Genomic DNA, 24,290 nt, shown 5'->3' on the forward strand with positions numbered 1-24,290 from the left:
GAAAATGGCAGAGAAGACTCCATGGAAATTAGAGGGCCACTGTGGAACTATGTGAAGAATGTGGACACACACAACTCAGGACTGCAGCAGCTCACTTGTCATGCAAACCCAAGTATTTTCTTTTGTGGCAACAATACACTTATGGGCTGAGCTTCATAGATGGGGAAAATTCATTTAAAATAACTGATACACTCTTCTGCCCAAAGACATAAGAACTAAGACTTAACCTGTAATCACACAAATGGTATGTAAAAGAGAAGGAAACAAAAAGATGGTCCAATATAATCAACATCTTCTTTTTAAAAAGATTCAAAAACAGATTGTGTTAATATGTGGTTGGATTCCCAGTAACAGGATATTCTGAAATCTAACTACAGAAGAAAAGCCAGAGTGAGTACATTTTCCCTGTCGTTTTCCCATAAATGTTCCTATTGTTTACTTTGGATTTCCTTTGTACTTTTACTGGGAGATTTTCTTCCTTCACTGTATTTGATAGTGATGACAGTGGTTCTGAGTATAGCACATCCTTAAGCGTCTTTTGTAAGGCTAGACCAGTGATGACAAATTCTTTCAATTTCTGTTTGTTATGGAAGGTCTTTATTTCACTTTCATTTAATTGAGAGCTTTGCAGGGTACAGTATTCTGGGTTAATAGTTTTTTCTATTAAGACTTGGAATATATCTTGCCATTCTCTCCTAGCCTGTAGGGTTTCTGATGAGAAGTCAGTTGTGAGTCTAATTAAAGATCCTCTGAATGTAATCTGTCATTTCTCTCATGCACATTTTAGAATCTTTTTTTTAATGTTTTATTGTGGAGAGTTTTACTACAAGGTGTAGTGGTGAAGATATTTTCTGGTCATGTCTACTAGGAGTTCTATGTGTTTCCTGTATGTGAACGTTACTTTCTTACTCCAAATTAGGAAGTTTTCTGAAATTATTTCACTAAATAGGCCTTCTAATCCTTTCTCATTCTCCATGCCTTCATGAACTACTAAGATCTGTATTTTGGGTTGTTTGATATTATCCCATAAATCTCTGACAATATTGTTTTCTAATTTATTCTTCTTCTTTTGTTTTTTTTTTTTTTTTGTTTGACTGTAAAATTTCCAGAGATTTTTCTTCTAACTCAGTTGTTCTTTCTTCTGCCTCACTGAGTGTTGTTAAGATTCTCCATCACATTTTTTATTTGATTTATTGAATACTTCATTTCCAATATTCCATTTCCATTTCTCTTTAAAATCTCAATTTCATGGGAAAAATGTTCATTTATGCTTTGTATGGATTTATTTAGTTCACGTATTTGCTTCTTATTACTTCTAAGTAATCCTACAATTAATTTTTTGAATTCCATTTCCATATTCCTTCAATATCTTCATTTTCACATTCTAGTATTGAAGTAGTGTTGTCTCCCTTTAGAGATATCAAATTGTCTTCTGAATTCTTGTTTCTTGAGTTACTATATTTATTTTTGGACAATTGTGGAGATTTCCGCCCCCCCCCCCCTTTTTTTCCCTGTGATGGCTTTTATCTTTGGACTCCCCTCTGTGGATAGGTAGAGTGTCTGCTCTTTCAGTGAATACCATGAGGCATGTATTGGATGTAGCCTGGGAACTCTGTTTAGTGTTCCAGCATGAGGAGAGTGTCCAAGATGACACCCAAAATGGGCACAGTAAATCTCTCCCCTTTTATTTTTATCAGAGGAGAGGATTAATCTGCTCTGTTGGCATAGTCTCAAGCTCACCTCCTCTCCTCCATGGTGGCCAATGCCTGGTCACTAGCGCCAGAGGGCATATTATTCATTTGCACTGCCACAAGAACCACACAAAGGATCTGTGCAGTCCTCTGTGTGAGCACAGATCCGACAGTAATGACCCTCACCAGGGAATCAGGAAGCCTTGACCATGTGGAGCCACCCACAGTGACAACTCAAAGACCCAGCCACACCCAGCACCCTCACATGCAGTCACAGTGTTTTCACAGTCCCAACACAAAAGGCTGCCACAGTCATGAGCACCCAGCCTCCTGTTAACTCTCTCAGCTAGACTCAGGTATCTCTGCTCAGCTGGTGGCTGGGAGCTTTGCTACAAATGTCCATAATGGCTCCCGCCCTCTCTCTGCTGGTTACAGGATGCTGATGCTGGATGGTTGGGGAGAGAGAATACTTGAAAACTGAAATTGATAACATACATTATGTAATGAATTAGATTTTTATTTCTGGATAAAATTAGAAATGAAATAAAGATTTGAACTACTTAAATGGTGAAAATGATAGTGCTTATAAGCACTGTGAATCGTATTGTATTTGAGATAATCAAAATTCAAGTGCTTACTATATTTTTCTCCTGAAATCCTGCTCATCTTTTCTTGCTTCTTGCATTTACTGTTATTATTGATGTTATAAAACAACAGGGTTAAACTGTCATTATATCTGTGTTCATTATGACTCCCATAGCTTTACTAGTTAGGAAAAAATAGTCTCAAAAATACTCTCACTGTCATTTTTAAAAATATTTTATCCACTAATGGTATATTTAGATACCTTTAATCATTTTAATAAGATGTCTATAGAAATTTAAAACATTGCATATTATATTTGAACTAGATAGTAAAGAGTAAGAAAAAATACTAGCTTATTGAGACTGTATATGTTCCATTATTTAAATTTCAAAATTTTTCATAAAAGAACTTTCAGCGATAGGTTGAGACCTGATGGTATCTATTAAACTAGCTCCTGTGATAAGAAAAGGAACCATGGAAGCAGTGGAGGGCATGTGAGGGCATTTACTTGCCATGGTTGTGGTTGTGGGTATGCTTGTACTTAAATACAGGTGGTGACACACATTCTTGTTGACTAATAATCTGGAATAGTGTCCTGCATTTATCTGTACTAAAACAACTATAAATTAATGGAATCTACCAAGAAGAAAATTTATGACTATACTGAATTTGGGAGCCTTTGTACAGCTAGTAAAGTTTACAAGATACAAAGCATTTACATTTTAAAATTTACTATTATAAGGAAAATGGATGGTATCATTTCATGTGCATAAATGATAACTTGCTTATTGAGCTTTAGAAGAAAAAATATGAAATGAGTAATTGTCACTCCATTAGCTATAATGTTAAATTGCCAAGTTGTCATATAAAGATTAAATCTGTGTTTCTCAAATGTGAACCATTGTAGTCTAATGCTGCTTTGTATATACCGTAAGTGCTACGGATAGTCTCAGCACTGAACATGTATTGATACTTCTCAAATGAATGCAACCTTTGATGTAGATGTTTTGATAAGCCTCAGGAAGTATCTGAGTGTCTGTGAATTTGTCAATCTATTATTTTTTGTTCCATATTTGCATGTTTAAATTTGATTTTTTACATTTTTACTACTGTTTAAGTACAATTTGTTCAGTGGTTAAAATGGGGTTGTCAGTAAAGAAACTTAAAAACAGCCTCACGCGTGCAACTACTTAAGTAAAAACTACATTTTGTATTCTTAAAAAAGGAAAAGAAATAAATACAATTGCAGTCAGATACATTTTAAAAATCTCCTACTAAAAACAAAACATTTCATATTGCTGAACTCATTCTGGAAAAAATATATATATAATTAAACACAAACTTAAAATATGAAAGGATAGTTAAAAGAATGAGATGAACTCTATGTGGAATGAAATATAAAACATTTAATTTAATGTCTAACTCTTTTTATAATATCCACAGAGGGATAAACTGAAACAAAGCTGGAAATGCCAGGAGAACAATAAGTGAATGCAAAAACAACTAAACAGAGACTTGGCAGGATGGAAAATGAAGAACTCATAACTGCACACAGTGGACTTCATTGCTTGCTGGCCCTCAAATTGCTTTTGACACCCCTGAGAAATAGCTTGCATAAAGCCAGACAGATGTGGCACTTTCAACGGATGCTGAAAAAAGTCCAACAATGAGAAATTCTTCCAGGTAGGTAAAAGGAAAAGGTACAATAATGTGGTCAAATAAAGAACCAGTACAGAAATATTTAGCATTATATTTTATACAAAGAATGACTAAAAAAAATCCTTTGGCTTCCTGGGTTGAAAACAAACAGCTTGGGTAAGTTAGTGCCATGTATTGTTGGTCCTCATATTTCTAAAAGTACATTTAATACTTATACTGTGGGAAAATGAAATATCTCAAAATTGGAAAATGCTGCTTATTTGATAAAAACTAAGATATTGTTAAATTATATTTTCAACTTATTCTGAAAGCAAGTTAACAGTGGAAGATACTTAGCTCACAATATGTACACAAATATATTCCATATGTGGATGCATAAAACTGGCTGCAAGTAAATAAAATAAATGGTGGAAAATAATTTTGAAAGAAATAGAATATTAATGTCACTATTAAAACCATTCTATTTAGAGACAACAAATATTTATATGAACCTAATATATACCAGAAATTTAGAAGCATTACCTTATTTTATCATAATAGTAGTTATTTAAACTAGTTATTTTTTAGGCAAATTGATGTAGAGAAAAGTGAGGAGATGCAGCAGATATTCAACTCCTAAAATTCTGAATGTAAACTATGTGGCCAATTGCAACATCATAGCTCTTGTGAAAAAAATAAAGAAATCTTGATGAATGAAAGAAAAACACTTTTTAACAGGATACAACATTTTTTTAAAGTATAAGCTTTTTTACAAACATTTCTTCAACAGAAATCTCATATATGGAAAACATACATCGAATGACAATGTTTCCCTTCACATGGATGAGAAAATAATTGACTGTATTAGGAGATTAAGTTCCAGAAAAGGTATGTAATTTTATGTAATTTATATCCATATCTATTAAATTTGTGCCCATGGCCCAGGCCTACTTCTGGTACATTAGTTAGAAGTTCATACTGCTATAATTTTTACAATGAATCCTTTGATATGAGGTCACTAAAAACATTTTGTACATTGTTCTGAGGGGATATATATATTCTGTTTATTATTCCAGCATTATATATTGTTTTGTTTTACATATAATTAGACTACAGTGATATATTGATCATGTTATATTATTAAATATTTTATTTATAATTATGTAATTTTATGCTGTAAAATATCATGATTAATTATAGTTTGAGAAAAATGCAAGATTATCACATAAAATAAAAGAACTTTGAGTCCATTTATTAGTTCACTGTTCAACTGAAGTGAAGGTCAAGAAAACCAGGGCTTCCTAGTTTGAACCAGGTAAGGAAAATCACATGTTGACATCTGGAAGTCAACGCCTTGTGTGATCAGAGAGCAGACATCCTGAGGTCGGATCCACTGATTAGAAATCATTAGTTTAGACGCAAATTTCTTTGGAGGCTTAATAGCTTTTATTTTCTTCCTCTCCTGCTAACACAGATTCAACTAACACATAATTTAATATCATCTTACCTAGTTTATTTACCTAAACATGGGTAGAAGTTTGAAGGAATGCTAAAGTAGAAGTTATATATAATGGTTTGTCTTCAAATCCATTTCAAAAAATGATATGGGAATAACAGTGGTTATCTATTTCATTAACAAGTAAATGACTTGATTGGAAAATTATTAAGATTTGGTTTTTGCAATGTCCACATTTTGAGTTTTTACTCATGACTTTATTCCATGTACAATACTAATGTTGCAAGATGACAAGTGAAGAGTAACAATGATCAGAACTCAGCCTTGCTTCTGTGGCTCTTTCCATCTCTTCTTGCATTGGATTTTGTCCCATGTAGTTCTTACCAGCTTCCTGTTTACTTGTCATCTAAGTGCTTTAATTTACCTGTTTCTCCACACACTATAATCCAGTTAATCTTGAAATTATTATTTAATCTCCCATGTACTCAGCTCTGTAACATGACCTAGAAACTCAACATTCTTATTTGACCCTTATGTTGTTTCTAATGATTTACATAACTGAGTTCTGGGAACCAGTATCTCCCTGGCACCTGTAGAATTTCTAGAGCTATTTGGAGAGGGATTTCCATCTTTTATCACAGCTCAATTTATTATGCAATCTATTGAACAATATAATGGAGAAAAATCTAATTAAAGATGGGAAAATGAGGGTATGTGAGGAGAGAAAACTGACAATGGTAAATTGTGGAGAAATTTCAAAACAAAGAAAAATGAAGAGAAAAGAGAATTTTGTGGGCAAGAAATCAGACTTATATCTACAGGTATAAACTATCTTTTGTCAGTATCAATTAAAATTACTTGGTATTTTGTAAGTCATGTAACTGTACCATTGAAGGAGCCTTCATAGCAGAGTGCCTCATAAAGGACTTCCTTCCTCATTCATTTATAGGTAAAAGCTTTCATGAGAAAAACTTTCAAAAGAGAAATTTGTTACTTTTTACTTTCCTTTTGCTAGTGTAGCCTTTATTGGCATACATCATTCACACTTAGTTTTACAGTTAATTTCCAACATGAATCCTTTTTTTTTGTTGTTTGTTTGTTTAACAGATTTCTTTATTTATATGAGTGTTAGGGTTACAGAGATAGAGGAAGAGACACAGAGAGAGATAGGGGGTTCTTCCATGTTGCTGTGGATTCGTTCTGTGAGGAGGAGTGTGGTGGGGGCAAGAGGCATGGAGTCACTGCACAGACCCCGGGAGTTGGGTGAAAACGGGCCAGAGACAAGCAGCCTGCAGACTCGTTTATTTCAGTTGGCGTAGCAGCTTATATAGCCAAGGCAGCCAATCCGGTCAAGGGGTGGTCTATGCCCTAACCAATCACAGCCTGTTGCCAGGCAGGCTCCATTGTCAGATGGTTTCCCAGGTGGTTTCCCAGGGAGTTTCCGAAGCCATTCCTGAGTAACTGATGCTTGCTTGCAAGTGGCCATCTGGGCATGGCCTTCTCATTCCACCACACTTCCGTACACTGATTTGTTTTTCAGATGGCTACAATAGCCGGGGCTGGGCCAGGCTGAAACCAGGAGCTGGGGACTGCATCTGGGTCTCCCACAGGATGGAAGGGTCCCAAACAGTTGGATGATTTGCTGCTGCTTTTTTCAGGCCAATAATGGGGAGAAGATTGGAATTAGAACAGCCAGGACACAAATTGGAGTTGATTTGGGATGCAGGCAACACAAGTAGTGACTTTACCTGCTGAGCCACAATATGGGTCCCCAACATGAATTCTTAATGTACTAATATAATAAGACTTAATATAAATAGCTTCTAGAAGAACACAATTAATTCTTTCTAGTGTAGGCCTGACACAAAGTCTTTTACATGACTGTCTTGTGGGGCTGGTGCTGTGGTGTAGCTGGTAAAGCTGTCGCCTGCAGTGCCAAGATCCCGTATGTGCGCTGGTTTGAGTCCCAGCTGCTCCACTTCTGATCCAGCTCTCTGCTATGGCCTGGGAAAGCAGCAGAAGATGCCCCAAGTACTTAGGCCCCTGCACCCATGTGGAAGACCTAGAAGAATCTCCTGGCTTCTGGATTCAGATTGGGGCAACTCCAGCTGTTGCAGCCAACTGGGCAGTGAACCAGAGGATGGAAGACCTCTCTCTTTCTGTCTCTCCTTATCCCTCTGTGTAACTCTGACTTTCAAATAAAACCAATAAATCTTAAAAAAAAATGACTGTCTTGTGTATGTGCATGTGTGTGTATGAAGCAGCAAATGATATGGATCTAACAAATTTGTTAAGAAAAACTTTATTTTGAAATACATATGAAAGTATTCAACTGGTTTGCTGTTTGAAGCAGTGGTTAGGTTGCCTCTTGGGACACATTTGTCTCATATCAGAGTGCCTGATATCAGGTATCTCATATCAGATTTGAATCCTGGCTCCTCTGTGTCTGATTCAACTTTCTGATTAAGTGCATCCTGGGAGTCAATGAGTGATGGATATAAAACTTGAGTTCCTATCAGTCACTGGGAGACCCAAATTGGTTTCTGGTCTCCTGGATTTAGCTTTCCTTAGCCACAGCGATTTCAGACATTTATGGGGTGAACTAGAGGATGGAAATCGCTTTCTGCATCTGTCTGTTTTTCAAATAAAAAATGAAAATAAATAAACATTTTTAAAGATTTATTTATTGAATTCAAAGGCAGAGTTAGAGAACAACGGAAAGAGGAGGGATCTTTAATCTGCTAGTTGACTCCCCAAATGGCCACGATATCTGGAGCTGCACTGATCCGAAGCCAGAGCTCCTTCTGAGTCTCCCACATGGGTGCAGGTGCCCAAGCACTTGGATCATCCTTCACTGCTTTCCCAGGCCATTAGCAGGGAGCAGCCAGGACTCAAATTAAAGTCATATGGAATGCCGGTGCCAGAGGCAGCCAGTTATCCTGGTATGCCAGTGCCAGCCCCAATAAATATTATTTTTTAAAAAAATATAAAGCTGTGTCATGAACTCACACTCTTTAATAAGCAAGCATGGTTAAGTGAATAAATAATCACATCTCAGAAGGTGATGAAAATACAAAGACAATTTTTTTCTAAAAATACAGTTATTTACTTGAAAGGCAGAATTGCAGAAAGGGATACACACACATACACACACACATACACACACACACATACACATACACAGAGGGAGAAATCTTCCATCCTGTGTTTCACTCTCCAAGTGACTACAACTGCCAAGGCTGAGCCAGGCCAAAGCCAGGAGCCTGGAACTCCATCTGGGTCTCCCCTGTGGGTAGAGAAGCAAGAGCTTGGGCCATATTCTGCTGCTTTCCCAGGTGCGTTAGCAGAGAGCCAGTTTGGAAGTGGAGCAGCCTGGACTCAAACTGGCACCCATATGGGATGCTAACGTTGCAGAAGGCAGCTTACTCACAATGTGAGTCCCACCAAGGCAATTCTGACATAACTAGCTTGGATTCCTATGCTAGGTTCATGGTCTATTCATTATTCCATGAAGCTTTCTGTTAATCACTTATTTTTGTGCAAGATGAGTGCAGTTAACCTCTTTAAAGAGTACTGATTCAGTATTGAATCATTCTTCTTAGGCAGGATCAGCCTGCTCATTTACACAAAACCCTGACACAGTCATTGTCAAAATTGACAACATTTTTAATTAAGTTAATTGATCAGGAGGACCCAGTCAGGTAGGCATCATGACCACTGTGATATGTGAAATCCATTACAGATAGTTTTTTTTCACTTGAGATGGAGTATAATTTCTTGATGAGAAGAGAGAAAGATTGAAAAGGAAATTGAGAAGCTGTAGTAACAAAAGACCTAGATAGCAAACAGATTTAGGCTGGGTTCAAGCATAAGGGAACAAAGTAGAGATTCAGTTACCAGAAATGAAGTCATCTGTGGAGTCCCAGGGTCATGGACAAAAACTATTCTGCCTTCAAGTCTAGACAACTTGTTCCCTCTGGAATTAACAGAAATGTTATATCAAAAACTCCTAGATATTCAGTTGAAGGTACCTGAATCTCAACTAACAAGAAATAGATTCCACATTGTGGGGTAGTGCTTAATCCGAAGCTCAGAGGGCAGTGTCTCTCTTTGTAAACAAACCATCTGGGGAACCCATGAACAAGATAGATTTAGAGCTAAGAGTCAATTGGTAATAATCCTGCAGTTCATAAGTCAAGTTTGTATAATGTTTTCCATAAAATTTTTGTATCTAATAAAGTCTACTAATTTGTGCCAAAACTAAATAAATAACAGTAAATATTTGTCTTTAGTTATTTCATCTTTGTAATGGGTATTGAGATGATTATTAAGATTTCAGATTTTCTGCACCTCTTAAATTTTTTTAAATTTAAAAAAATACATGTTTATTTATATGAAAGTCAGAGAGATGCACAGAGAAAGATTCTTTTGTCTACAACTTCATACCCCAAATATCTCCAACAGACAGGGCTCTGTCAGGGCTGATATTAAGAGCCTGGAATTCCATTGGAATCTCCTATAATGGTTACAGGGATTCAAGTATTTGGCTATCCCTTCTATCTCTCAAGGTACACATTAGCAAGAAATCTCAAATAGGAAGCAGAATCCTATTCTCCAATGGGGGATGCAAGTGTTGAAAGTGATGTCTTAATCATTATCCAAACATTTGCTTCTGAACGTTTTTTTTTTTTTAAGGCTATAGTTCCAAATATGAATTACATTAAAAACATAGAAATAATTTTCACTGGAATTGCAGTGTTATATTAATTCAGGCCTCTTAATATGTGATTTTCAATAGATAAAATCAAATAAGCATTTCAATTAATAAATTAACTATTGATAACTTTGAAGAGTCGTAAGTAGAAGGTAACAATGGTATTAAAAGTTATTTAAAATGTTTTCTTTTCAGTTGGGAAGAAAAATAAATGAAGTAGATAAATCAAGTTTACTTCAGATTTATGAAGCATTTTAACAACAACTCTTAATTTGATAAGTTCATTTTTGTAGTGAAGAATATTTACTACAACTATATCCCAATGGTGTGTTTCACAGGATATTATTTTAACACTTCTCAGATGTTCTTTAAAAAAGAACCATGAACTCATAAATTAGCCACTTGGAGGCTCACAACAATTAATGTAAAGGTATTAATGTAAAGGTATCCTGCTTTGCATTTAAAGATTAATGTAAAGGTATCCTGCTTTGCATTTAAAACCCTCTTATCATAGTGGGCACATCTGTGTTTAACACAGTGAGATAAGACAGACTGGGACCAAACCTAATGGAGAATATTCATAGTCAGAGTCAAAAACCAGTTTATGCACAAATTTTTAAGTCAACGTAGTATACAATTATATATATATATATATATACACAGTGTAAACACTTGTTTTAAATTATTTATTTTCAATTGCAAGTGCTCCCTGAGTTTGAACTGTTAAGTAGATTATTGTATAGATAAATCAGAGGAAAAACAAAAATATTTGAACAATTATCAGTATTAAGACAATACAGGAGTGGGATGACATCTCCTATGAAATTAATATAACTAGAGGTTAGATGACATCAAAATACTAAAACCCAAGGATCTTAAATTAATTTAGAAAGCAAGAAAGTGAGAAGTAACCAGGAAAGGAACTATAGAAGGCATTGACAGTGAGTTAAGACAAGGACCAAGAGTAAACTTGTCCCACGCACTAAGGAAAAAGAATATCAAATAAGCAAAGACTAAGAATTGGCATCTTAAAAAGAAATCCTGGTTGGAATAGTAATGACAGAGCCTAACTAGAATGTGTTCATTAGAAGATTAGAAGAGAGGAGGAAATGTAGAATATAGAAAACTATTTTGAGGAGTTATGCAATAAAAAATAATCAGAGAAAAGTGATAGATGTATGGAGTCAAGGAAAAACTATATTCCTTAGAAAAAAGACTGCTTCTGATATGTTTGTCATTCAAAGCTTTTCTTTCTTTCTTTCTTTCTCTCTCTTTCTTTCTTTCTTTCTTTCTTTCTTTCTTTCTTTCTCTCTCTCTCTTTCTTTCTTTCTCTCTCTTTCTTTCTCTCTCTTTCTCTCTTTCTCTTTCTTTTCTCTCTTTCTTTCTCTCTTTCTCTCTCTCTCTTTCTCTCTTTCTCTCTTTCTTTCTTTCTTTCTTTCTTTCTTTCTTTCTTTCTTTCTTTCTTTCTTTCCTCTCTCTTTCTCTCTTTCTTTTCCTCCTTCCTTCCTTCCATCTAGCTTTCTTTTCTTTTCTTTTTATTTTTTAACATAAGTTCTATACAATGAACTGGACCAGGCCTAATGAAAGTACTCTGCTTAGGCAGACTAGAGTTCCATTTGGTATATTTCTATCTATATTCTAATTGAGGTTTAATATATTGAATTATTTGTGTGGTCTACTAGTTATAATTTTTTCTAGACTATTGCAATAGAGGAGAGAGACTGAACTCAACTTCTTTGCAGTTAACAATGGAAGAGTTGTTGAGTTTTAGGGTGAGTTAGTGGTAAAGTAATGGACAATGTTCGTGGGAAGACTAAGTAATTACCAAGTGAAGCTACACTGTGTTTATGAGTTGGCACTTCTATATCCGTTAAAATTCTGTCTTAAAAGTTGGGTGATAGAGGTGTGATCTTCTTTGATAATTATATTTCAAAAGTAGGTTGCTCAAGTCCTTGAAAAATATTTCTTAGTTGTAAAACTGGGAAGAGACTGTTAGGAAAATTGCGCAGTTTTATCTATGGTGCGATCTACACCCTGATTTATATCCTAGGCCCTAGCCCCCGCCGCCATTGCTGAAAGTCAGGTAGCCACATGGCCCAACCACGTGTGCCAAGTTCCACCCCCAACTTAATGGGATTGGTTATTCCTGCTTCCCTGCCCACCCTCTGGCAAAGTTTTAAAAGGACCTGAACAGGTGGCTCTCTTGGCTCCTCTCATCTGCTCTCCTCTCCTCCTCTCTGCTCTCTCTCTTCTCTCCTCGCGAGCTCCTCTCCTCTCTGTCTCTCTCTCTCTCTCTTATACTGTCTTCTCTCTTTTCCTTCTTCGTCCCTTCCCTCCAGCCTGATAGGTTTTCCCCCAATAAACCCTTTCCCTTATTCCAGTGTTCGGTGTGTTTTGTGATGGCCTAACAGAAATACATAACACTGAGAGCAAAGTTACATCTCAAAGGAGCAGGCAAAGAATTTACAATTGCAACTTTTCTAAAGCAAATGTTCTAAGCAAAGGGAATTCAGAGGCTTGTGTTCAGGAAGAAAACTGTCTAAAGTTTAGTCAAGCTCAGGGGAACATGAAGGCTGTTCTAGTCACATGAAGGCAGATGATTAAATCTTGGAGCTTCTGGAGTCTGCTTGCATCCATACTCATTGCCAACTGGCATTAGAAGTACTTTTGAAGTTGAGATTCCAGCATCTCCTGTAGACAATAATGTCTATAGCTGGTAGCACCTACCATTTTCCACACAACAAAGCCCTCCCTATGATTATATCTGTGACTTCCAATTCTACTTTGCTTCCTATCTAAATTCTAAGCCAAGTTCTCCAGCTTATCTTTGATATACTGAACTCTCCAATCTCCTGACAAAAATAGTCTTTCTGCTTAGTTAACCAGATTTTATGTTTTTCTTTTGTTTGCAATGAAGCACACTGAACTGCTGTTCAGTGTTTCTCTGGATACAATTTGCACATTTTCCTGCTGGATGACATTTCTTTTATGCCACCAGGAAAGGTTTTATTTACTCTTCTTTGGCACTCCATTGTCAGCATCATCAGTATGAATTCACTCTTATATTATCTGGAAAAGAAACAACAATTCTACATACCATAGCTTGTCCTCAAATCAGTATCCTATGCCAGAGCAAAAGCTGAAACCTAATTAAAAATCTAATTGTGACTAAAATGAGTCAAAGCTCCACATTCAGCATAGTTGAAGATACGGAAAACCTGTCAAAAATGTGGATGCAATTTTACTGATTCATGTATATATTGGAAATGTGAAGGGTGCAAAGAAATTCTTTAAATTCATCATTTTATTTATTTGCTTTATAATTATACATTACCATTATGTTTCTCAGAATTCCATTTTTCTCCTTTCTTCTTATTTTTATCTTTAATACAAGTATTCCTTTGATATCATCTATATTACTAATATAGAAATATTTGAAATGGAAAACATTAACTCTGAATAGCTAGCAATGTAAAGAAAGAGACTTTTTGTACTTTTAAAATGGGAAAAAGTGAAACAGGTATTTGGTGTAGCTGTTTTTCAAATAAAATGAAAATAAATAAACATTTTAAATAAAAAAAGTCATAACTTTATAAGACATTTACAGCATGGGTATAAAATATGGAACAGCTTGAATACAAAGAGATTCAGCTTCTCATATAAGTGGGATAATATAGGGTAGTGAAAAGAGCCTAGTCTACAAATCAGGGATTGAATTTTGGTCATCATTGTAATGTATTTTTGTTGGTTTCTGCTGTCTTTAACCTCAATGAGTCTTGGTTCACTCATTTGAAAAACAGGAATGACAATGTGTGCCTATTCTAGCAAGTCGTGATGAAGGCCAAATAGTGCAATGATATGTATATAAGTTCTCAATCCTTAGTGAAGACCTGAATACATTTCGATATTTATAAATTTTAATATATCATGAGATTTACACAAAGAAGTTATCACTGGAACTGGCTCGTTTTAAGTAGTCAGCATATACTATCATTGTATTTTTCTACCTTCATTCACTTCGTGGTTTAATAACATTACTTAGCAGCATCATCTCTCGGAGGAAATCTTTGATCTCCAGACATTTCAAAAGACCAGCATTTCACTTTGGGGCCTGCAAACTTTTCAAAATCTTTTCGCTCCATTTCCTCATCCCAGGAAGATGTCCCTTCATTCTTCCAGTTGCTCCTCTCATAGACCTTGGTATTATCCTTCACTCCTCTTTTTCTGACACATCACATCACATCTAATAGCGAGCCCTACAGATTATAACGTTAAGTTACATGACTACTCTGCACACTGCTTACTACTGTGTCAGGGCTCATCTTCACAGTTTATCTGCCTGCCATGAACTCTTTATTCCACTACAATAGTTTTGTGGTGGACTTCCCACATCCACCTGGTGGAAACACGGTGATTCTTTAAAGTATGAGGTTGCTCGTGTCATCCTTCTGCTCAAGATCCTCCACTGGGTTTCCATCATAACTTAGGAGTGATTCTGCTAACATTTTTCCTTCGTATCTTTTTTAATTCCTTCTTCCAATAAGTATAAATTATCTTGGCTTCCTTAAATTTTCTTCTGGAAATTAAAGAACACGCTGGCTCACTGGCTTTGTATTTTCTTCTGCCTGAATATCTAGAGGTTGCATCTCATTTTCTCGCCTCAAATGTTTCTTTGCTCAATGTTCCATGTAACCATTTGAATCCATCCTATTGTTTTCCTGCTTCTTTTTTTTTCCAGAAACACTTTTAAATCTATGTGACATTTACAGCATGTTGTATTTCTTTACTACAGTCTCCATAAAAGCATACACTTTATCTATTTCATGGCTATATTGTGAGAAATTTGACCAGTGCATGACACATGGAAATCACTCAATTTTTGTTAAAGAAATAAATGAATGGATGAGTCAATGAAAAACAGTAGTTATTTTGATTAATTCTGTGGTGATCAAATACTAAAAATTTGTTCTTTTATATGTTTGCATTGGAGTATAGATACTTCACATTTGAAAAAAATTAAAAGGTTGAGGCAACTATTTTCAATTTTTATTAATCTTAGAAATGTAAAATTAAGACACAATGAAGTTGCCATTACTGTTTTTATAACAATGGGCCACACTTTATTATGTGCTTGATCAAAATTCAAATGAAAGAAAAATTTGACATTTTTATATTTCAGCATTAATTTGCATAAAAATATACTTGTTTTAAGACTTTTAGAATGCATAAAATTATTTATAAATCCCAGTGAATTTTCATGATCCTTTTGCAAGTATAAGACATTGAGTAGACCTCTTTTTTTTAAAGTCTTACATATAGCAACTTTATATTGATACTTTGACCCGATGGAAGAATCAGTTTCATCTAAGTGCCTAAGGATGCTCCTTAACCCTGCCTGCAAAGAAGTCAAGTAAGAAAGGAGAAAATAGAAAAATTTAAGAGCTTCCTAATTTAAATTTGAACTCATCCCGATTTTGCCTTTTATTATGCATATAATCTATGGCAAGTTATTGAACTTATTTCCTTAGCTAACAAATTGAAATAGTAGTATTTAACAATTAAATTCCTATCATACGTGACTACTGGAAATAATTGAACATGAAGTACTCAAATGCCTGCAACAACGTGGAGCTAGACATGGTAGAAGCCAGCAGCCAGAAACTAAATCCAGGTCTCTCATGTGGATAACCCGAACCCGAATACTTGCAGCATAACCTGCTGCCTCCAAGTTTGTGTTAGCAGGAAACAGAAAATAGAAGTGGAACCAGGAGTCCAACTCAGGCACTCTAATATGGGATGCAGGTGTCCCAAGTAGCAGTTTGACCACTGCACCAAATGTCTGTCCCGATCTTAACGTTCTTTAAGCTATCCACAGTAGTTTGCTCCTAGAGAATCTCCCTACCCCAACAGGGGGCATAGAACATAGACTCTTCATAATTGAAAAACAATGTATTTTAGTGTGTTATTGAATTTCTAGTATTAACTTGCAACTACTAGATCTAACAGATCATCTAAATGTGGCACAGTGTTTTTCTATTCAAAATCTTCTTGCTTTTCCTTATATTCCTTGAACACTGACCCTTAATCTCTTTCATATGTGCTGGGTAGTAATATCATTAGACTTTGCTCAACTTCTAATCTTGCCTTATGCTTCCTTACCCACCTCTGTTCCCATATATAGTTGTATAAAAATCAAGAAGAAAGCAAAGGGTATACTATGTTAGTTTTCATTGTTTAAAAAGGATTTCTTTTGTGCATTTTGAGTTTTTTACTTATTGTCTAATTTTTATTTGATGCAGATGAGAAAAAAAGAAATTTAAAAAATGGAAAACAATTACATGTGATCACAGACATCATCAATGAAAAACTAAACTGTTTATGGAATAACCGTTTACAGTCAATAGCTTTGTCCTATGTCATGGTGAAGGTTTTGTACACTTTCTCTCACTAATTTCTTATGAAAACATTTACTAAGATTCACAAAGAAACAAGAATATTGATATTTGAGAAGAAACAATGAGAATGACTTATTTCACAATTCTATGGCTACTATAAACAAAATATAATATTGGGGCAGGAAAACTGCTATATTTTCTATGTATCTCCATAAATAACATATCAGTGATAGCATTAGTTAGCAAAATGCCTAGAAAACAAAGTATTAAGATAGGTTTGTTGACTAGAATCTACAGTAGTTAAATCTTGGAAAACTAAATGACTGATGTTCAATTCAAAATAATCCAGAGAAAATGAATAAATGCAAGATGACTTATTTTACCCTGTTATTTGCTTCTTACTATAAATGTCTATATCTTTGAAGAAGAATAGACCTTTATCTTATGTTATTGTCTATGTGGAACTTTGATAAATTTCTCAACTCCATTTCCAAGGTTGTTAGCTAAATGGTTGGAAAAATGGTATGATGTCTTCTTTAGAGCAAATATTTTAGAAGCAGATGTATGTGTCTGTAACAGTTTTCTATATATTCCTTTGAGAACTAAACTAGTGGTACTTTCTAGTAATGTGGAGTAAGCTATGAGAACTTGCATTCACATCCGTACTGTGGAGTTAGTATTATGGGGTATTTATTTTATTATGTTTATAGTTGTCAATCCTCTTTCCAGAATATTTCAATCAGAAATTATCAGATCTGACTTGTTTTAAGCTAGTTCCATCTTCTCCCAGACACTTTTTACATATGATTTTTATCTTATTTACATAACAGTATCAAGTGGCAAATAGAATAAGGTTAATTGAATTTATTTCAATATTATAAGTAAGAGTAAGTTTTGGCAAGGATATGGACAAATTGAGATCCTTACAAACTGTTTTTGAAATTGTTCGCAATCAGTATGGCAATTTAATTTTAAGGTCTCTTAAAAATGCAAAGAAAGCAGGAATTTGGCATATAAGTTAAAATGCCTGCGTTCCATGTGGGCATCTGAGTGCCTAGGTTTGGTTTCTGGCTACAGCTTCCTGCCAATTGCTGACCTCTGGAGGTAGTGGTGGTAGCCCAAGTAAATGGGTTATTTCCATCTACATGGAAGAACCAGATTGCAGCTCCTTGCTCCAGCACAGGCCTAGCCCTGACTACTGTGGGCATTGGTTAGTGAACCTACACATAGGAAAGTCCTCTTTCCTTCCTTTAAAATAATAAATTAAGAAATAGAAATGAAAATTCAACTATATGGACCAGCAATCTCACTCTTGAGTATATATCAAAAAGAATTAAATTCAGCATCTTGAGGGATTTTCTTCACTCCTATGTTTATTGTAGATTCATTCACAATAGCTGAAATACAGAAACAACCTACATGTCCATCAGTGGAAGAAAAAGAAAAATGATAAATATGCACAATGGAATAATATTCAGCCTCAGAAAATTAGGAATTTCAGCACTCTATATTAAGATGGATGAACCTGGAAGATATTATGCTAAAAAATAAATAAATAAACCAGTAACAGAAGTACAATGTCACATAATTCCATTTACCTGAGATATCCCAAATACTCAGAATCACAGAAGCAGAGAATAGAATGGTGGTTGCCAGAGGCTAGATGGAGGGGGAAATAGTGAACTGTTCTATGATATAATGTTTCAGTTGTATAAAAGGAATAACTTCTAGAGATCTGCTGTATAAAATAGTGTTTTTGGAACTTTAATATTAATTATTAGGATAGAAATCATGTTACGTGTCCTACGACAAAAGATTAATAAAAGTAAAATAAAAACCAAAAAGTTATGAGACAACTTTTAGAGAGGATGAATATGTTTATTATCTTGATTTTAATGATGGTTTCACAGGTATATACATAGGCCCAAAGTCATCAAATTACATATATTAATTTTGTGCTGTTTGTATACATCAGTTTTACCCAATAAAATTATTAATTTAAGACAAGAAGGAAACAATTAGGAAAAAGAATACACTTAAAATGGTAATAACTTCATAAACTTTTATATTCTGTTTTCAGAGTCTTTTTGGGATCTACATTAAATACAAAACCCATGTTTTACTAGTTTGTTAGGGGAGTTGTTATTAGGTTGTAAATTATTCTAATGCCTGTAGGCTTACCTAGGATTCTCATACATTGTGTTTATGGACTTGATTCTATGATATTCTAGTGGATCCTATTGAACACATGGGAATTTAGAAATAGGGAAGATCACTCATAAGGGAACATGTTTACTACCTCGTGATGGGTCAGTTCTCAAGTAGAGCAGATTAAGTAGAGATGATTCAACATATTGCTGTTGTTAACAAAATCTAAATTTAATGTAAGCTCTCAGTAGATTTTGAAAAATAAAAAGCATTGCCAATAATTAAGGGGGGGGGGTGATTTAATCCCAGCTACTGCAATGTGGATGGGACTCATAAGGAACATATCAAGTAGGGGAGATAAATCTTGGAGTTTCATAGAGGTATATGAATAAAGGAGTCATTAGGAAGACTGAATACTGAGTTTTCACTCACAAAAGTAGAGTCTATTTTAGGATATGTAAGAGCAGAGTAGTCTGTTTCAGTTAGCTGTTTCTTAGAACATAAAAAACATTTCAGAATGATGGCAAATTTCTGAAAAACCTTTGCTGTTTTCTGGCAACACAGGACTCCAATAAAATTCAATGTTATCAGTCATTCTCAAATTAGGCCAGAAAAGAAGGGATTTAGTTTAGAGAGGAGAATAATTGGTCCATAATTTTTCATTTTTAAGGCGTTTAAATTGGCTCTGATTTTTCCGTATTTCTTGAGAACAAGAGTAAAGGAAATTATTTTTGAAGACATTGTATTCTGTCTTAGCAGAAAATAGTCAATTTTATGATAACAGAATATTATAGTTTTTTTTTTTTTTTTAATTTGGAGACTTTGGTATTTGCTGTTTGTTCTGTGGACCACATTTTTGTTTGGGACTAGTTGCTCAGCTTACCCCATGATTCCCTTGTTTACTTACCTCTATGAAATCTCCAATTTTCTTTCACGTCTTTGACACATTCCTCTTTAATTAATATTCTCTCTATTGCAGTATCCCGAATACAATATTTTCTTAATTGTCTGGGTCATTTTGTGTTTTGCAAAATTAATAAAGAACCTACTATGAGGTTGGATTACATTAGTACTACTTGTGCATAATTTGTTATAGAAACTAAATAGGGATTATTTCTTTGATAGTGCTACTTTGAAGTTCAGTTAAAGAATTTATTTTTATGTTCAATTTTTGAAAATGTTTGGAAACAGAATTTTAGCAAGTTTCCTCAAAAGATTTGTTCTTTGTTGGAAAGTAGGTGTTTTGGAGAACATGATTAAAAGAAAAGTAGTCTGGTTATGGGTGAGTCAAACAAAGGCTTGACTAGAAAGTTCAGTCTCCATTAAAGAGACCAAAATAGAGAATTATAACCCTCTAATAGGAAAGAACTGTACCAGAAAGTGTTTGCCTTTTATTTTCTCTTTCTGTTTTTCCCTTTTTCTGTGGAGAAGTTAATAATTTAACAAGTTAAATTTTAAACACTAATTGGAAAAATTCACTTGTACATAACATCGGTGAACATTCAAAGTTGACAGTGCATGTGAATTCTCTTTCTCTTTTATTCCATTCGAATAAGTAAACCCAGAGTCTACTTCTCAAGTTATTCCAGGACACATTTTTCTAGAGCCTGCTCTTTTCCTCAGCACTTTCTTTCCTGCAAGCTTCTAAATAATAAAAGGTGCTTACAATCACATTTGGACAGGAAGAGGATTGAAGGTTGGAAGTATTTGAGGCTGACAGGTGAAGAGACTCTTTTGGTTACAGTCTTAAGCTTCTGACATCAGTCACACTTACCTGAACTAACTAGTGTATATTTCCTAGGGCTTCTGTACAAACAAAATATGCCCTGGGTTGCTTAAAACAACAAATGTATTCACTCAGTTGTAGGACTAGAAGTCTGAATTCAGGCTACTGGTAGGCTCATGCTCCCTCTACAGTCTCTAAAAAGAGTATTTCCCTTTCCTCTTCTTGGCGACTCCTGGGAAACGTGGCACTTGTTAGCTGTAGCTTCATCTCTGTAATCTGTCTCTGTTGTTGCACTTTCTTCCCTGTGTGTCTTCACCCGGCAGGTTTCCTTTTTATAAGTTTGTACTTAATATTTTCGATGCCTTGGAAAAACTGTGTTAATGTAGTTTCTATTCTATTTTTTATCTATTACTATATAGAGAACAGACTTCATGAATTTCATGTATATGATTCCGAGAATAGAATGATACTTTTCTTTCTTCCTCTCTCCCTCATTCCTTCCTCTTTTCTTTCCTTTAAATTTTTTTATGATAACATACTTTCAAATTACTTTATAATCACAGGCTCAATGCTCTTCTAAACAAAGAGCTCTACAAGTAAAAGGTAAATAGAATACAGACAGCAGGCATTGGATTTAGAGCCTGATGTATTCCAATATAACCTAATCTACTTACCTCTACAAAAATCTGATGTCAATGTCACATTCTGATGTTCTGGTGGTCATGAATTTTGGAGAAACACTGCTTAACTCCTTCCACCAGATAATAACTAATGGCCATCTTTCCTTTTTTCCCCATCCTCTTGTATGTATATATCTTGTTCAGAAAATTCAATATTGGCTGGCGTTCCTGCTTTTCCACGTTCACAGGCCAGTGGGATCTTCTGGCAAAGGACCCCCCAAGAAGGGAGACAGAGGCATTCACGTTCAATGGCCTTTGGAACTAGGAATGACTGCACAAGGGATGGGGGTGGGTAACTGGGCACTGACTGCTAGAGAAATCCTTCTTTACATTCTTCCTCACTTTATTTATCTGGATAACATGATTCTATATTTTTAACATATAATTTCTTTCTCTTTAAAGTTCGGTAAACTAAGTATTATTTATATACATTTTATATTTTTATGACTTCAGTAGTCAGTTGGCCACACAATCCAGTCAGTCACAAAGAACTAAAGATAAACTGTTGTAAAACTGATGTTATTTTGGTACATATATCAACACCACTCATTATTCACTGACATTATAGCAATGATTTCAAAAACAAGATATCTCAATTACATTATTTTTCACCTATTAAAGGATCTACCTATATCCCACAATAGTGCAGGAAATACCATACCTCGATATTATGCAATGCTATGAGTACTTTAAGATTTTAATCCTTTCAAATTATGTGTATAATTATATTTGGCAATTTTTTTCAAATTTTATTCAGCCTTTAATGTAGGGAGAATTTTAATCTGTTGATTTTTTACTGATCTATGTTTGAATCAGATTGCCAGAAGAGAGTTCTATTCTCAACAGACACAACTCAGAACAGAGGAGGGATGGCATTTAATTTAGTGAAGTCTCCATTGGACTCTGCAGCTTTCACAAAAGTGTATTTACTCTTCCTGTAGTACATTCATTTACTAAGGTCTTTTAGACTTTGTTAAAACTAGGTCTAAATTTATAACTATGTAATTCAGTTGTAATTCAGGGATGATAGTCTTGAATGCACTGTAACTGTTTATTGAAAGCTTATTTAAGATGACATCATATAAGGAAGTTTTCCAGAGATCATCGCTCTTGATCTGTCCTCCTTGATGGAGGTGTTCAGTACTAAAACATCATATTAATTCAGATCACCAGAGAACTGGATTGTTAGACTGCATATTTCTCTGACACTTCCCTTTACACTATTATCTTTACTGTGATTTCTTCTTTTATAAGTTTATAAGAAGCTATGAAACTTATCATTGCATTGTTGTAAACACTTTATAAATTACCTAGTCCATTTTATATTGTATTTGTGTATCATCTCATGAAATTTTTGTTTCATATAGTAGTGAAAACCCTGCTACTTATATGTGCTTATCTTATTGACTACACAGATAGGCAGGAAAACTGTTAGAATAGACAGAACATGATTGCAGTTGTAAGAGTATATAATTTTTTTTATTTGACAGGTAGAGTTACAGACAGTGAGAGAGAGAGAGAGAGAGAGACAGAGAGAAAGGTCTTCCTTCCCTTGGTTCACTCCCCAAATGACTTCCATGGCTGACACTGCGCCGATCTGAAGCCAGGAGCCAGGTGCTTCTTCCTGGTCTCCCATGCAGGTGCAGGGGCTCAAGCACTTGGGCCATCCTCCACTGCCTTCCTGGGCCACAGCAGAGAGCTGGACTGGAAGAGAAGCAACTAGGACTGGAACCTGGCACTGATATGGGATGCTGGCACTGCAGGCAGAGGATTAACCAAGTGAGCCACGGCACCAGCCCCAGAGTATATAAATTTTTATGAAATTCATCACTAGTCATATTTTTAATTTCCATTTGTTTCTATTATCTTTTTTCTTTTCATTTAAATCCACTATTTTTATGATATAGTTATACTTTAAATATTCCTCTCAACTGCTTTGTATTATTTTAGAAAAAGCTCATTTTAAAATACAGCTCATATGCTTAGACATAAAGTGTGAAGTGAGTAGTCTTCTGTGTTTAACAAAAACAAAAAGCAAAACAAAAACAGGACTGGTTACTTGGTAGTAATAATCCAGGAGTATACTGGAAATTTGAAAAGGAATCTATCCTTGTTGTGTTGAATTCTTCTGTTGATTTCTGAAGCTATGAGTTATGGGTTCGTGCATTGATTTAGATATGCTAGGACATGGGTAGATGTGTTTGTTTTCCAGTACTGCTTTAACAAATTGCCACAAACTTGATGTGTAAAAACAGCACAGATTTACTCCTTCACATTTCAGGAAGCAGGAACTCAAAATGTTGGCAGGGCTGTATCCTTTTTGAAGCTCTGAGGGAGAAACTCTTTCATGCCTCTCTCCTTGCTTCCCATGTCTGGAAATCCTTGATAAAGTTTGCTTTATAAATTCACCACCTAATCTCTACTTCAGTCTTCACAAGGATATCCCTTTTGGTTTCAAATCTTGTCTGCTTTCTCTTATTAAAACAGTAGTCATTGGCTATAGGTCCACCATGGATCCATGATGATATCATCTAAAGATCTTTAACATATAACTGTAAAGGTCCTTATCCAAATAAGGTCACTTTCTGGAGTTCTGAGTGGGCAGATATTTTGGATGCTATTATTCAAAGCACTGCATGAGAATTCCCATCATCTGAGGAAACTGGTCCAACATAAATTCATCTGCTTTGTATTAATCTGTAAATAAGCTGGCAACATGAGATAATTACGTAGTTTAGAACCTGAAAATATAACTAACTCATTTGATAGGTGTTGAATATAAGACAAAGGAAAGATCTAATTTTACTGACTGAATTCTTGTAATGATTCTCAGTACATTTTCTCGATGTATTTTCATGTATATTCCTTGCTAATGAGTCATAACCTTGATAATCATATTTAGTATCACATGACTCATTCCATAAACTGGTCAAGGATCATAAAAAGCAAGAGAACTTCTGCTAATGAGACTTTTGGTTTTTCTTATTTGAGTTGAGAAGTAAATACAATATAAAACCACACAGTGAAGTAATGGGAAACTAAAGATACATTGAGAAAGGGAATAATGGGCAAAGCAGGGGTCATATCTCATGTGAACATTTAAGAAAAATTAGGAAAAAGTAACTAAAATAAGTAATTCTCGTTGAAGGTGGTACCCATAGAGTGAGGAACCCTGCTGATAATGGGATAGAAAAGACAACTGCTCACACATCAAGGGATTTATTCTCACTCTTCCCTCTGTAGATATACTCTTTCTT

General features: G+C 34.9%; 1 long non-coding RNA gene across 6 annotated transcripts in view; it reads left to right on the top strand.

Moving 5' to 3' along the window:
• Positions 1 to 24,290, top strand: part of LOC103346257 (uncharacterized) — a 1,098,305-nt gene that overhangs the window by 956,792 nt on the left and 117,223 nt on the right. For 5 of the 6 annotated variants that reach the window (XR_011380303.1, XR_011380310.1, XR_011380309.1 and 2 more), the window contains one exon: positions 3,720 to 3,959. This is a non-coding gene — a long non-coding RNA (uncharacterized lncRNA). Of the gene's footprint in view, positions 1 to 3,719; positions 3,960 to 4,704; positions 4,803 to 24,290 lie in introns of all 6 variants that reach the window. The other variant, XR_011380304.1, reaches the window with a different exon arrangement.

Source organism: Oryctolagus cuniculus, chromosome 1 (genome assembly GCF_964237555.1).
Source record: "Oryctolagus cuniculus chromosome 1, mOryCun1.1, whole genome shotgun sequence".
Lineage (NCBI taxonomy): Eukaryota > Metazoa > Chordata > Mammalia > Lagomorpha > Leporidae > Oryctolagus > Oryctolagus cuniculus.